We start from the raw sequence: 11,342 nt of genomic DNA, 5'->3' as shown, positions 1-11,342 counted from the left end.
CCACACTGCCAAAAGTACCAATACCTGGTTTAAAAACAACAGTATCACTGTGCTTGATTTGCCAGCAAACTCGCCTGACCTTAACCCCATAGAGAATCTATGGGGTATTGTCAAGGGGAATATGAAAGACACCAGACCCAACAATGCAGACGAGCTGAAGGCTGAGCATACATTTCAGTAGGCCAACATTTTGGATATTAAAATCATTTTTCAAGCTGGTGTTATAAAGTATTCTAATTTACTTAGATAATGACTTTTGGTATTTCATTGGCTGAAAGCCATAATCATCAACATTAACAGAAATAAACACTTGAAATAGATCACTCTGTTTGTAATGACTCTATATAATATATGAGTTTTGCTTTTTGTATTGAAGAACTGAAATAAATTAAATTTTTGATGATATTCTAATTTAGTGAGAAGTAGGGTTGAGCGACCTTTAGTTTTTTAGGGTCGAGTCGGGTTTTGTGAAACCCGACTGTCTTAAAAGTCGAGTCGAGTGTAATCGGCCGACCACCGTGAAAAGTCGGGTTTCGGCCGAAACACGAAACCCAATGAAGACATTTTTTTAATATTATTTTTTAAATCTCTCTCTCTCTCTCTCTCCCCCTAAACGCTGATTTTCCACATCGCTCCCAGAACGCTCATTTTACACTTTGCACATCGCTGTAATGCACGCGAAAAAAAATGCCTGTTGTTGTGTACGCCCCCAACACCTACGTCAGCACTCTACTGCTCCTTCATTGGCTGCAAAAATGGCGCTAAACGCGTCATACGAAACGCGACTTTCGCGCCTAGATCGCGTACCGCATGGCTGACCCCACACAGGGATCGGGTCTGGTTTCATGAGACGCCGACTTTGCCAAAAGTCGGCGACTTATGAAAATGAACGACCCGTTTCGCTCAACCCTAGTGAGAAGCACTTGTATATATGGAGTGGAGGGCGGCACATTCCTTGGAGCTTTTGGAGCTGAATTTTTAGGACCTTAGCAATATCCCTTGCTATGTATAAGCACTTGTTGGGCTAATATTAATATTAATATTTTACCTATGGAAGTCTTTAAAGACCTATTGTTTCTCTTTTGGCGTCTCATATTAGATTACACTTTATAATCCACATTTTGTGTCAGGTATTAATATCACTTCCTATCCTAAAAAGAATGTGAACTGGTCAAAAATGATGACACTCACAATGGTGTTATTAATTGTAGAATTACATTGAATAATAGAATTTTGCTAAAAGGTGTGATAGAAGTTACGATTTTATTCAAAAACTATAAATATGCTCATAGATTGTACACCAAAAGAATTTTAGATTTGTTATTTATGAGGTGGAAGTAATTCAGAGACAAAACCAGTACAGTATATCTTTTGGTAAATGCTCATAGCTTTATTATTATTACTCCTCTTCAAGTGCTCAAGCTGAAATGTGAGTAAAAGTGTGATAAAACAATGACCGCGCAATCAGAAATGTTTTCATATTAATTGGGAAAAAAAAATCAACATTTTGGACATGAATCAGACAGCGTTGTATTGCTCTATGGTAAGAGAAGGTAGTACAAAAGGACATAGATTAAGCCTATTTCTGATGATCCTCAACCCTCAAGTTGTAGAGACAGTACTAGTGCTTTCCATGTGGTCCAGGTTGACCATGAGGTCCATGTTGGCCATGAGATCCATGCTGGTTATGAGGACCCTGCTGGTTATGAGGTCCATGCCCTTGGGGTGGACCACTGTGCCCATGGGCGGGAGGGTGGCCTCCTTGAGGTCCTGGGTGGTGAGGATTTGGCTGTGTATGAGGTGGGTGATGTGGATCATGACTTTTTCCTGTCAACACAAGAGTTCAGTGATAACATAGCTCGACTAACATATTGTAAAGTATAAGAGCAATGTATAGGTAATAAAAATAGTGTTCACTGCACTAAAGGGAATATATAAACTCATTTCTTTACTTTTTAGGATTTACTTTTTTCACTTGATTTTATAGATACTTTTGTTTAATAGGGCAGCCTCTCTTCTAAAGAGGTTTGTACACAAAGTTAATTTTCATCAACATTTTAATCAATAGATACTGTATTTGAATAATAGTCAGTTCAACAATCGGATGTGTTTAAAAAAAATGCTCCCGTGCTGAGATAATCTTATAAATTAACCCCTGTTATGGCCTTTGTCATAGCTGTGTCTGATCGTGCAGGAATGTGATCTGATCATCTCTCATTTGACAGCCTGTGCCTCAACCTACTAACACCACAACCACTGAACTCTGCAACAGTCAAATCCAGAATATATTTATATTATATCAGAGATTCATGACGAAGGACTTCTACTCATCGGAAATGTTGCCTATAGATGTACTTTTCTGGCAAATAATTAATTTATTATTAAGTGCAAGATTAACCTATCTAGTGTAGTTTCCAAATTTAACAGCATGGTCTACTTGGATGTCCATGTCAGAGGGGTTCTGTGGACCTGCAATACCCTCATCGAAGTCAAGCTGCCATTCTATTGCTGCCTAGGATTTATAAGAAAACTAAAGTTTTTTAAAAAGTACATTATTTGCATCGCAAATAAAAATCTTTCATAGGGATCGTCCGGTCTTAAACTACAAGTCTGCAGTCACGCTATATGACTGCAGACATGTGAATCCTGACATCGCACACACTGCACGCTGTGAGGTTTCTCCAGTGTCAGTGACGGGAACGGTAAGTTACTTTCCTATTTGCCTTGTGCCTATATTGTGGTTAGGCATTTTTTGCTACCGCTTGTTCCTATTGCTGTACTGTTACTTTGGTTCATCTTCTTTGCACATTGCACTTTCCATATGTGTCACTTGTACTGTTCTTTTAATCTTATAAGTAGTGTTGAGCATTCCGATACCGCAAGTATCGGGTATCGGCCGATATTTGCTGTATCGGAATTCCGATACCGAGATCCGATACTTTTGTGGTATCGGGTATCGGTATCGAAACAACATTAATGTGTAAAATAAAGAATTAAAATAAAAAATATTGCTATACTCACCTCTCCGACGCAGCCTGGACTTCAGCATTTTAAAATGCGCGCGTCTCCTGCCTCCCGTGACGTCACGGCTTGTGATTGGTCGCGTCGCCCATGTGACCGCGACGCAACCAATCACAACGCCGGAACGTAATTTTAAAATCCTGAAGGACCTAAAATTACGTCACGGCTTGCTGTGATTGGTCGCGTCGCGGTCACATGGGCGGCGCGCGACCAATCACAAGCCGGGACTTCAAGTAAGGAAGTTAAAGCGCGAATTTTAAGCAAACAACGCTACCGGTTCCCTCGCTGAAGTCCAGGCTGCGTCGGAGAGGTGAGTATAGCAATATTTTTTATTTTAATTCTTTATTTTACACATTAATGTTGTTCCCAGGGCCTGAAGGAGAGTTTCCTCTCCTTCAGACCCTGGGAACCATCAGGGATACCGTCCGATTCTTGAGTCCCATTGACTTGTATTGGTATCGGGTATCGGTATCGGATTAGATCCGATACTTTGCCGGTATCGGCCGATGCTTTCCGATACCGATACTTTCAAGTATCGGACGGTATCGCTCAACATTAATTATAAGATTTAGCAATCGTCAAAAATATGTTTATTTGTTACATGTTACTCCAGTCATTAGAATCAAATGGCTTAGGATAATAATAATAATCTTTATTTTTATATAGCGCTAACATATTACGCAGCGCTTTATAGTTTGTACACATTATCATCGCTGTCCCCGATGGGGCTCACAATCTAAATTCCCTATCAGTATGTCTTTGGAATGTGGGAGGAAACCGGAGTACCCGAAGGAAACCCACGCAAACACGGAGAGAATATACAAACTCTTTGCAGATGTTGTCCAAGGTGGGATTAGAACCCAGGACTCCATAAATATAGGATTTATATTCATGAAATTTTTCACTTTCTACTTACTTGTTGGTTGTACATTGATGTGCACTTTGCACTTTATATGGAAACCTGTGCCCCTGAATTTGGTGATTATTTATTTCTTACTATACCCATTTTATCTGATTTATTTAACAAAAATTGCATTTTAAGGATTATACTCTGTGGTGGTGGTTTATCCCCTCCTTTTCTCAAGTGTTTATCACATAAAGTGACTGCAGACTTGTTGATTTAGACCAGACTACATCTTTAAATTAGCCAGATGGGCTTATGTAAAAAAAACAAATTGGTGTAATAAGACGGAAAAATAGCCAGCAACTCAAATAATTTGTCCTCTCTGTCAAATCCTTCACCAAACTTTATTCTTCCATTTCCAAACTCTTATCCTTTTGCAATACCATAAGGTGTAACCTTATGTAAATCAATAGTGCACATGAAAATAGGAAACGTTGCAATATATCTTATGGGAGAAATCCACTTCTTTCTCCTCCTGATCTGATCATTCAGTCTCAGAGATCAGGGCAGAGCAGAACAAGCAGGTAGTTAGCAACTACTGTACCTGCTAATAAGTGCTTAGCCCTGTAGGGAATTTAAAAAAAGTCACCGATAATTACTTTAATTCACCCCTGTGTATAATAATTTTTTTTTTATAGAAAAACAAGGATTTATATCAAAGAGAGAGCGATATGCTTCAAGTAATATTTACAATATTTATAACAATGTGAAAATACACTTAAAATGTGCAGAAATCCTGCAGAGTGGACACATTTAGGTCAAAGATGAAGCTGCCAACTCCTGTAGATGAAGGCATAGGATGTGATGATGATGAGCTCATTACCTTGATTAGGACGGTGCATGATGGCTTTTCCTGGGAAAAGAGAAAAAAAAATGAATAAACCAACTGCAGAAGACTATGTTTTATTGTCATATCCATATAGTTTGCATATTTTGACTTAATCAACAGTATAGTATATTCATTATAATTACCAGATTTAGCGTTAGTTTGCATAATAAAATATCTATAATATTGGCTCATTATTATTATTATTATTATTATAGCGCCATTTATTCCATGGTGCTTTACATGTGAGGAGGGGTATACTTAATAAAAACAAGTACAATAATCTTGAACAATACAAGTCACAGCTGGTACAGGAGGAGAGAGGACCCTGCCCGCGAGGGCTCGCAATCTACAAGGGATGGGTGAGAATACAGTAGGTGAGGATAGAGCTGGTCGTGCAGCGGTTTGGTCAATCGGTGGTTACTGCAGGTTGTAGGCTTGTCGGAAGAGGTGGGTCTTCAGGCTCTTTTTGAAGGTTTCGATGGTAGGCGAGAGTCTGATGTGTTGTGGTAGAGGGTTCCAGAGTAGGGGTGATGCGTGAGAGAAATCTTGTATGCGATTGTGGGAAGAGGAGGTAAGAGGGGAGTAGAGAAGGAGATCTTGTGAGGATCAGAGGTTGCGTGCAGGAAAGTACTGGGAGACGAGGTCACAGATGTATGGAGGAGACAGGTTGTGGATGGCTTTGCATGTCATGATTAGGCTTTTGTACTGGAGTCTATGGGTAATGGGGAGCCAGTGAAGGGATTGACAGAGGGGAGAGGCCAGGAAATAGCGGGGGGGGGGGACAGGTGGATTAGTCGGGCAGCAGAGTTTAGAATAGATTGGAGGGATGCAAGAGTGTTAGAGGGGAGGCCACAGAGCAGGAGGTTACAGTAGTCGAGGCGGGAGATGATGAGGGCATGGACTAGGGTTTTTGCAGATTCTTGGTTTAGGAATGTACGGATCCATGAAATACTTTTGAGTTGAAGGCAGCAAGAAGTGGAAAGGGCTTGGATATGCGGTTTGAAGGAGAGATCAGTGTCAAGGATTACCCCAAGACAGCGAGCTTGTGGGACTGGGGAGAGTGGGCAGCCGTTTACTGTAATTGATAGGTTCGTTGGGGGGGTCGCGTGAGATGGGGGAAAGATGATGAATTCTGTTTTGTCCATGTTAAGTTTTAGAAATCTAGCAGAGAAGAAGGACAGACACTGAGGGATTCTGGTTAGTAGGGTGGTGATATCTGGTCCAGAGATGTAAATCTATGTGTCGTCAGCATAGAGATGATACTGAAACCCGTGAGATTCTATGAGCTGTCCCAGGCCAAAGGTGTAGATGGAGAAGAGCAGGGGCCCTAGAACTGAACCTTGCGGGACTCCGACAGAGAGGGGGCGAGGTGAGGAGGTGGTGTGTGAGTGGGAGACGCTGAATGTCCGATCAGTTAGGTATGGCGAGATCCAGGATAGGGCCAAGTCTGTGATGCCAAGGGATGAGAGGGTCCGCAGCAACAGGGAATGGTCCACTGTGTCAAAGGCAGAGGACAAGTCCAGGAGGAGGAGGATAGAGTAGTGTCGCTTGCTCTTGGTGGTTAATAGGTCATTGGTGACCTTAGTTAGGGCAGTTTCAGTGGAGTGGTGTGACCGGAAGCCTGATTGTAAGCGGTCGAAGAGGGAGCAGGAAGACAGATACAGAGGATGGGTCAAGAGAGGGCTTTTTTAGGATAGGTGTGATTGAGGCATGTTTAAAGCTTGAGGGGAAAACACCAGTTGTTAGTGATAGCTTGAAGAGATGGGTTAGGGTTGGGATGAAGACTGTGGCGAGGTTTGGGATGAAGTGGGATGGGATCTGGTCAAGTGCACAGTTGGTGAGATGCGATCTTGAGAGTAGAGTGGAGATGCTCATGTAGCAGATACTGTTTTACTTCGACAGTCATTTATTTGAATAGCTTGTGTGTAATGTATTTAATACTGTATTTGTTAGACCCTTCATGACCTCCATTTTGCTGATTGTCAGAGATTTTTCATTTATTATGAAGTGTAAATATTTAAAGAGTAACTAATTTTTTTTCTTTATTTTAATGCTGGATATATAATTTGCTAAAATATTGTAATATGATTAATTCATCCATTTGCTGACAACCTGCAGAAAACAGATGCTGAACCGTGCAGTAACAACTATTTAGAAACATACACCATGGCCCAATTCATCATTTGTGCATGTGATTCATGCATTTGGCACAAATTGGCTTTTATTCCTGTCTTGAATTATTTTTGCGAATTTTGGCTCCAAAAGTTTCACGTTGGCGCCAAAAGTCACAAAAAATATGTGTACTCTCAAATACGCCTGAGGGGGCAACTGGAGTGGAGTTGAGCGACTTTTCAAAAAGTTTCAATTGAGGAATCAAGCTAAAATATCTGGAATCACTAGACTCTGTCCACAAAGTGGAACGCAAAAACAAACAGGTGAGCACATATAAAATAGACTTCAAAAATACGCAAACAGAATAATGAATTGAGTGCAAACCAAAAAAACGGCACAAAACTGGACAAAAACCAGGTGATTGCGTGTGCTCTGACTGCAGCAAAAGTTAAAACAGGAGCGGAGTCTACACAGCGCTCTCACTGTGACAGTAGTGACGCTACTGTAAGCAAGTGGAGGTGTTGCCCACAACCCCACTTGAGGAAATAGAGCTGATATGATGCATTCTGTTGTTTTTCTCATGTACTTTCTTGTATGCCTTATGATTTGTATTGTTATGTGATAATGTTGTGTTCTGCCCAGCAACAGTTAGTTGGTAGATAGGGTTAAAGAGTTGGGACTAGCCCTTGATGGTAAGAGCTACACGGGCACACAGGACATGGTAGCTAGTTATGTAGGGCCCAGCTTGCAGCTGTAGCAGACCTCAGGTCTGAAAGTTGGCAGATACGCTTTCAATGGGTGTTCGTGTGGCAAGAGGGAGACCTGAGAGACAGATAGTAAGATTCCGAGTAGAATAATGGCACAGTGAGAGGTCGGATTACAGGCAGGAGATAAAATATAAATGGAAAAAAGTATACAGACTGAGGGCTAGAGCAGAAAGCTCAACAGGACAGTGTGGACGTCTTAGAGCTGAGAGGTAATGGGAGGCTATAGTGCAGACAATTTACACCGTGCTATAATTATGAAGCTTCTATACCAAGTGGTTTACATATTGGGACACACACACTCCTATGGAGAACGGAATGGAGTAAATGACTCTTGCTGACTGCACTTTAGTGATGTTGCTGAGGAAGATGGAAGCTCACAAGTTAGCTTTTTGGGCTTTTCTGGTATTAGAGAGAGGCACTGAGAAGAGCAGAGAAATTTTGGCAAGGAAGGAAACGTGTATGATATTGTGTGTTACAAAAGAAACGTCCATGAAGATTCATACCTACTACCTCCTGTACATAGTTCTACCACGTTAATCTTCACCAAAAAAATAGTTTATTTTTGAACTGTGTTCTTCCTCATTTAACTCCTTAACACCTGGACCTGGCCAGCTGAATCCAGCGGCACCATATGGTCTGGTGAGGTGTATCGCCAATGTAACACAAGTCCGCACATCCAGATAGAACCCCCGGGGTGTGGAAGACGAGTATTTCGCCTATGGCTATCTTCCCGCACCACACTACACTACCAGGAGTATGACTGCTATAAAGGAGGCAGAGCACACTGTGAGATATCCAATACACCGTCTTATGTGCTCTCCTCTCACTATGGCTGCTAGGAGTCAGAACTCACACTATGCGCCCCCCATACTCATAGTTGGTGGATCTGTACGCCAGATAAGGTGGCTGGATCTAAAAGGTTGCTGCATATGTTTTCTGCATAAAGGCAGCAAAATAGGGTAATTAACACTATTACATTGTTTTTGCAAATTACAGATGCAGATTGCAATGCTTCCCATTGATGGGGGTCTCAGTCTATCCCCTGTCCTGCTCTGCCCCTGTCCACATTGAGGTTGTTTTGACACATGGTGAGGTTTAAATACTAGAGACAGGTTATGATCGTCCCAATGGGTACACCATGTCGTGGTGGGATGGTTTTTATATGTTTTTTTTTAATGAAAATAGCATTAGCAAAGTACCCTGCGCTATTTACATGTACTATCATTATTTACTTGCTGTAATGTATATGCTCATTTTGTTTTTTGTTTTTGTTTTTTTGGGGGGGTTAACTTCTAAATCTAGTGGCTTCTTTTATACCCCTCAATATCTGACAAATATTATAAATTAGCATTGATATCAGAAACCACAGATTGTGATATTCTGCACATTTGCTACATTTGAACTCCATACTGTGTAACATAGTCCTATAATGTATACAGCATGTATAAAATGTTAAATTACATATATTAACTGCTATATCTGTGCCATCAATATTTAGAATAGTAATATTTCCTTGGTTTTTAGTTTTTTTTTTAATTTAATTAAAGCATTATTTCTTGTTTGCAACGGCTCATATTTTCTTAATATTTACATGCAGATATTAAAGACGTTAGGGCATATGGTCATCAAAAATAGGCAGGTCCCTAGCTCGAAAAGCTCCATTTAGGTCCAGACCATAACAAAGCCATGGCAAATAGCTCAAGCTCCGACAGACTGTACATGACCAGGCAACCAATGTTCGGCTATTCATTCAACATGTAATTCTTCATTATAAATGTAAATATAGGTGATCTGATTAAAAGCAACATTGCAATAATTAGATAAATATTTAATCCATACATACATGAATATACAGCAACAAACATTAATTTAGTATTGTGTGGATGACATGAAATTCTCTTAAAAGAGTTGTTCATTACTTAGATACTGGTGAACTCTCCTTCCGATAGGGCATCAGTTACAGATTGGAGGGGTTCTGACACCCGCCACCCCCAATGATTAGCAGGGTACACTGTCGCAACCAATCAGAACCTCACAGCTCAATACTGCGTGTAGTGGCCGTTCTCGTGTACTGCAGCTCAGCTGCAGTGGAAGTGAGTGGGATCCGAGCTACAATACCTGAGACCCTACACTACACAACTCGTCCTGGCTCTGTACACTGTTCAGGGGCTGATGGTAGCACTGCAGACAGCTGATCAATGGGGGTTTCATGTGTTAGACCCCCATGAAGATGATATTTTTTACTAATCCCAAGGAGAGTTCATCATTTTCTAAGTAGTGGAAAATCTCTTAAAAATGTTGAATAAAACAATAAATAACCTAACAAAATGTAGACTTGATTTGCGATTAGTGTCCTCGTTCTAATCAGAATTTGACACATTTTCTGTAATGCACTAAATTACTGAAGCATTTTATATGTTTGAGTTCATGTAATAAATCCTGACCTGCAGCCACAGAGGGCTGGAAGTGTCTAATTAGGATTGATATCATACACAGAATTACTGTTTATCCCTGTAAGTTATTGTTACCTACTCTGCTAATTATACTGATATTTTCCAGGATGAAATAAAATATCTGAAAGCTGAGAACTTTTTTATTTTTTTTAAACTTTTTTTTGCTAAGAACGCATTATCCATAACAATAACAACTGTATAAAGTGATACAACTTACTAGCATGCAGGAAAAATACTATATAAATACCCACTGCTGTAATGCCTAAAGTTTATGTGTATGCTGCTCAGTATCAATATCATATATACTATTTATGTCAGATAATGCACATACCTTTCACAGGACAAAGTACTCAAGATCTTGTGATTCTCAAGACGTCTACTACTGATATATATACTAGTGTAAGAACAGAGTTAGGAGCCAATCACAAGCATGAGGATAAAACAGAAACAAAGGACAATTCAATGTTTATTGACTTTATGCCAGAAACAATGTTATCATAGTAGGTCATATCACAAACACGTTCCTCAAAATACACATAAATTATAGGCCATTTATTTTTCTGCCATTACAATACTATTTTCTCATAATCATAAATAATACAATATTTTATCTTGTTTACGAAAGATACCAGGGCAAATAAGGGCTTATTCACACGCTGCGTTTTTGTCATTTCTTTTTTTTATGGGGGGTTTCAAGAGTAAAAACAGCCGTGCCAGCAAAGTGAATTAAATTTCTCAAATCTCATGTACATGCTGCTTATTTTTTTCTTTGCAGATTAGAACCATCAAAGCATTTTTCAAATCTGTAGAACGGCAATTTTTTTCAGCATTTTTGCAGCGTTTTTCACCCATTCAATAATGCACTTTAAACAGCATTTTTCCTGCCAACATTTGTTATTTTGTGCAGAAAAATCTGCTGGAAATACACAACGTGGGCACAAGCCCTAATTCTTGATCATTCATTGTATTTAGCTACTCTCTTTTTTTGTGTAAGATTGTAATGCAGGATAGGGCCCACATTGATCATACACCAAAGTTATGCCACCATGACAAGTAAATGTGGTCAATGTGGATGATCATGATGGGCTACAGGCAATATTTTATCACACCATTCATGGGTTTATTGTGTTATCTTCAAGATTTTATTGAATCATTTATTGATTTGGTTATTTGTTTGCTTTAGTGTTCTATGATTTATTCATCTCAAATTTGTTGGTTTTCATTGCCCTGATTACCATAGTTCTAAGACGTGTACT

The 11,342-nt window shown here is 39.8% G+C and overlaps 1 long non-coding RNA gene across 1 annotated transcript; it reads right to left on the bottom strand.

The window, feature by feature from the left end:
- Positions 1 to 1,367: 1,367 nt before the first annotated feature.
- On the bottom strand, positions 1,368 to 10,501 carry LOC143784360 (uncharacterized). Its single transcript, XR_013217768.1, has 3 exons — positions 10,418 to 10,501; positions 4,749 to 4,778; positions 1,368 to 1,827 (listed from the first exon to the last, which is right to left on the bottom strand). It is a non-coding gene; the product is annotated as an uncharacterized LOC143784360 (long non-coding RNA).
- Between the last annotated feature and the right edge of the window lie 841 nt (positions 10,502 to 11,342).

The sequence above is a fragment of the Ranitomeya variabilis genome, chromosome 7 (genome assembly GCF_051348905.1).
Source record: "Ranitomeya variabilis isolate aRanVar5 chromosome 7, aRanVar5.hap1, whole genome shotgun sequence".
NCBI lineage: Eukaryota > Metazoa > Chordata > Amphibia > Anura > Dendrobatidae > Ranitomeya > Ranitomeya variabilis.
The sequence above is the reverse complement of the archived record's forward strand: the minus strand, read 5'-3'. Positions and strand labels throughout refer to the sequence as shown.